Source organism: Babylonia areolata, chromosome 20 (assembly GCF_041734735.1).
Source record: "Babylonia areolata isolate BAREFJ2019XMU chromosome 20, ASM4173473v1, whole genome shotgun sequence".
Lineage (NCBI taxonomy): Eukaryota > Metazoa > Mollusca > Gastropoda > Neogastropoda > Buccinidae > Babylonia > Babylonia areolata.
In genome coordinates, this window is record NC_134895.1 from 23,228,813 (window position 1) to 23,233,812 (window position 5,000).

Below are 5,000 nucleotides of genomic sequence, written 5' to 3' on the forward strand. Positions count from 1 at the left end.
CAGTTGAACTATGATAACCGATATCTACCATTACAATCACCTTCATTCGTTAACCATTTTGTTTCCCGATTTGTTTATTTATCTGTTTCGTGATTATATGAAAATATCGTTAGGACAAAAGTAAGATGTAATTTAACAAAATTCAGGTGATTTAACAAAATTAATCATAAACATGAGCACAATAAAGATATAGGCCTATGTATACGTGGGAAAGAGGAGGGGGTACATGTAATGATTATTTGGAGACCATTTCGTGAGCACTCCCCCAGATAACCTGCAGCTAACCTAGAGGCGTCCACTTTAAAATACGACAATCGGCAGACAGCGTCGGTGGTGTAACGGTTAGCATGGTTGCCTTCCAAGCAGTCGATCCGGGTTCGACTCCCGGCCGACGCACTTTTTTTCCCCCACCACCGTGTCAGTTCAATGATAATACTTAAAACAATAACGCCCAGTACTATGTTTTCTCTTCCTGTCTTTTAGTAGATGAAACTGTGAACATAAACTATTATGTCATTCAGCAACTTCCAGTATAATCAGTTAAATAATCAAAGTCCATTCGATATGAGAAAAAAAATCGATTTTTTTCTTTTTGTCTGTATACCAATTTTTATGATAGTCAGTCATTATCGAGCATCACCATCAGAACAGCAGAGGAGGTAACTGCTATCCGGACTATTTGGGCTAGAATGTGATTACAGTGGAGTCTCTTGCCCAAGTTACAGCTTTTCCCCACTTTCTTGGCCAAGAGGGTTTTAGGACAGTCGGCGTTGGGAACGGAAGGTTGAATAACAACATCATTTCTATTCAAATTCTTTCCTCTCTTCATTTGTTTAATTAAGTAGGTATATGATATGTCGGATTACTGTTCAAGAGAGCAGTAACATCTACTTTATATAGTTACTCAGTATCAGATATTTCTTTCAGCGAAATTTATAATGTGAGCATAAAGAATAAGGGTAACTGTTCAAACCAAAACAACTTAACCGAGACCAACTGAAAAAAACTATCTAACTAAATTTATTATCGCTGATAGATAGATAGATAGATAAATAGATAGATAAAACAGAAACAAAGCGTCACATCTGTCCATTAATGATGGTTAATTGTGTGCTGACATTATCTGTGGACTATGATTATCTTTATTTTAAAACAATTCACGCAACCATCAAACGAGAAAAAAAGACGAAAGAAAGAAAAGAAGAAGAAAAATTTTTAAAATACGACAATCGGCAGACAGCGTCGGTGGTGTAACGGTTAGCATGGTTGCCTTCCAAGCAGTCGATCCGGGTTCGACTCCCGGCCGACGCACTTTTTTTCCCCACCACCGTGTCAGTTCAATGATAATACTTAAAACAATAACGCCCAGTACCGCTATGTGAATGAAAGAAAATCCTGTATGAACCAAAGTGCGAACAATTCATAGGATGTGATCATACTGATAATCACTATTTACACCACTCTGCTTGAATATTACTGAAAACCGATAGAACGGAATGGTACAGAAAAGTTATCATTGAAAAAAAACACCCACCCCACAAAACAACAACAACAACAACAAAACTAAAACAAAAAACAACACCCCTCGCTCCCCCCAAAAAAAACAGCAACAACAAACCTCACACTCTGTTTCAGGGATGTCTCAAAGCCATATTCAGTGCACTTCCCTTGAAATAACAGTGTCAGTAGATACCACGTTATGGTCTTTTGAAATGTCGGTTTTGCCGCGGAGGTAAATTAGAAAATGAAAACCATTTTAGTGTTTATTTGTTCTGTGTACAATGATCTGGTGGACATACTTTCTTCAGGATTGTGTAAATATGACATTGAGGGCACTGTTACGATCAAACGACGAACAGAGCTATAGTGAAGTATCAGGTTAAGTAGCCTAAGGAAAAAACAGCAACCCCCCAAAACAAAAATAAAACATTTGCTTACACGCGATTCAGTAAAAGGATCAGGCATAAAAACAGAACGATCTTGAGTAATGCGATATTTACAAGAATGGAAAATGCACCCCCCGCCCCCCTCCCACATGATTCGCCTGGTTTTGAATTGTGGTCAATGCAAGTTCAATAAAACAGTTTCGCTTCGCTCCCCCCCCCCCTCTCTCTCTCTCTCTCTCTCTATATATATATATATATATCAGATAACTGAGGTTCATTTCGTCTTCGATTGTAAGGAATATGATGCCATTCGAAATAACTATAAACGTTTATACACAGTCGTTTGCACGTAGACGAGATAAAGTGGCTATTCTTAAATCAGATAGTGAAGACGTTATATTTTCGCTTGCAAAGTACATTGCAGAAACATATAATAAAAGGAAAAGATTAACCTCAATGCAATATTAATATGACTGTAATATGATATAGATAGATGATACAAGATAACGGAAGACAGAAAACCAAAAAAGGAAGTTCAGCTATACAGCTGGATGGTCGGATGTCTATTTTTGTTTTGTTTTGTTTTCTCTTTATGTCAGCTAATTGACTGTCATACATGAATAGTATGAAATGTTTATTAAAATCATGTGTGAGAATGTACGAATGTTTATGTGTTTTTGAAGGTGGACTGACGTAAATTAATTGTTATTTCCCCTTATCGTTTCTCGCTTTCTTTTCATTTGACAATTATACAAGAGGAATTATCCCCCTTGGTAGTAGAGCTGTAAAACGCTATTTGCCAATAAAAAAAAAAAGTGTCAGTGTCAGTGTCTCTTATATCAGTTGCTAGAAAGATGAGGCAAAAATCACTACAAACAGATACAAACTGCATGGTCAGATAGGTTTGACATTGTCTTCTGTAGCCAGTGTTGGGATATGTTGCATGGTGCATTGATAGATGAATGAATGGAGTTTTTTTTTATGTGTTGGGTGGCGTGTGGGTCGCTACCATTTTTCTTCACGGAAAGAACTTTGTTCTGTTCCAATATTTGCTTTCATGATTTTCATTCGTTTACCATAATGTTTTATCATTCAATGAAAGTATGTTGACGCATTCACCCATGTCATAAGGACCTCATGGTCAATGACATTAAAGCGTCAAAGCGTCTCTTTCTCGCTCGCATCACATTTTGTATACAAGCACGCAAGGAAATCGAAAGCTTCCAAAACGAAAAAGAAATGAATGTATTTACTGACATGATCACTGGGGTTGTAGGTTTCCAGGACACACACACACACACACACACACACACACACACACACACACATATATATATATATATATATATATATATATATATATATATATATATATATATATGTACTATGCTTTTCTCGCACCAGAAGAAATAATACAGGCACAATAACAAAGAACCGGCTAGTCTTGGAATCCAGCCTATTGTTTTAGCGAAGACGAACAGCACGAAGGCTTGATGTCGTGTTGAAAACAGAGGGGTTGCAAGTCTGAGAATATCACAAGATAACTGTGTGGGAAAACAGCAGCACGAAAGGTTAATACCCTTGCCTGTATTCTCTATCTCAGCTGAGGCAAAACACAGAAAAGTTAGGTCAGATCGCAAAAGAAACAGTCTGAGCTAAGAAAGGTCGTAACAACAGAAACCAAACCGAAATTACCGCACGCATGGTTAGAAGGGCATCAGGTTTTTTTGGTTTTTTTTAAGTCTAGTCCACGAAAAGATAGTTTAGACTCTCCAAACCTTGATCACCCATGGGGTATCAACTGGAAATATGCACGAGATAAAATAATGTTTGTTCAAACACCAGTAGTTAACCGAAGAACCTTCAAATCAAAAACTTCTAAAAGAAGTTTCCTGAAAAAGGAGTTTCTTAAAAAAAAAAAAAAAAAAAAAAAAAATCTCAATCCAAAACAGTACGCCAAGTTGAACGTCAGACCAAGGGTTCTCTCCAACTCTCGCCCTTCCCATAGCAGGGCCCCAGACAGACGGCTCGCCGGTTTTTCTTTCCTTGCTGTTTACCTTATGAAACTGCTTCTCCTCCCCACCCGCACGGGGGGGAGAAGGGGTGAGGGGGTAGAGGGGCATGGGGGGGGGGGGGTACCCGCACAACCCCCCCCACCTCTAAATCCCTTCAAGCCGGCATCTGTCCATCCCTCCCTACCCCCCCCCCCACCCCCTCTCTCCAGCTACCCCCAACACCCTCCTTCCCTGCCAGCATCGCTGTTCTATTAAAACAAAAAAAACCGCGCGCTCTTCTCACACTGATCGCTCTCCACAGACTAACGGGGGAGGAAGTAAAGGACCCAACATCAGTCTTGGCTGGCCCCGAGCCGCCCGCCCCCCTACCACCAGTCGGGTTCGTAGTGTGATCGCAGGTGTCAAAACAGCGGAAGGTAATTGTTGTACACTGTATCGGGGGGGTGAGGCTGGCGCCTTGCAGACGTGTCACTGCCTTCCCAGACAGACTGTGTTTGTTTGCGCGTGCTCTCTCTCTCTCTCTCTAGCTCTCCCCGTCCCCCCCCCCCCCCCAACACACACACACACTTCTCTCGCCCTGACCCCTACCCCCGGGATAGTTCCACCCCTCCCCCAATCCCCCTCTCACTCTCCATCCCACACCAATCCTGTGCAGGCCCTCCCAGCAGGGTCTATACCCTTGTGCCTGGAGTCAGGACGTCCTGGTGAGAGGCTCAAGGCCTCGTGGTATGTATGTCCCGTGTTCTTTTCCTATAGGGTAGGGGAGAGGAAAACATGTTGCCTTTTGTCTCTCAGGTTGACATTGTTTCCGATCCCCCTCGTAGCGGTGGGGGGGTGGCGTGCTGTGTTCCGATGGTTCTTGATACTGTTTCCTTTGTTGTAGCGGGCTCTGTACTGTACTGTGCTGTACTGTACTGTACTGTGCAGTTTGTGTCGCTCACTCGGTTTGGGACGTTCTCTTTGTGTCCGGACTTGGTGTTGGTTGCATAAAGCGAACTTAGCAGCAGCGCTTAATTAAGTTTACTTATATTCCCAGCTCCACGGTCATCTTCATAATATACTTGAGGAACAGTCTTAACTCTAAGCAAACTTAGCGAGC

The 5,000-nt window shown here is 41.5% G+C and overlaps 1 protein-coding gene and 2 non-coding genes across 4 annotated transcripts in view; all 3 read left to right on the forward strand.

Moving 5' to 3' along the window:
* The window catches only part of LOC143295320 (uncharacterized), a 51,325-nt gene that overhangs the window by 26,944 nt on the left and 19,381 nt on the right, over positions 1 to 5,000 (forward strand). The window lies entirely within an intron of this gene.
* On the forward strand, positions 325 to 396 carry Trnag-ucc (transfer RNA glycine (anticodon UCC)). The gene has a single exon. It is a non-coding gene; the product is annotated as a tRNA-Gly (tRNA).
* Trnag-ucc (transfer RNA glycine (anticodon UCC)) lies at positions 1,240 to 1,311 on the forward strand. Its single transcript has one exon. It is a non-coding gene; the product is annotated as a tRNA-Gly (tRNA).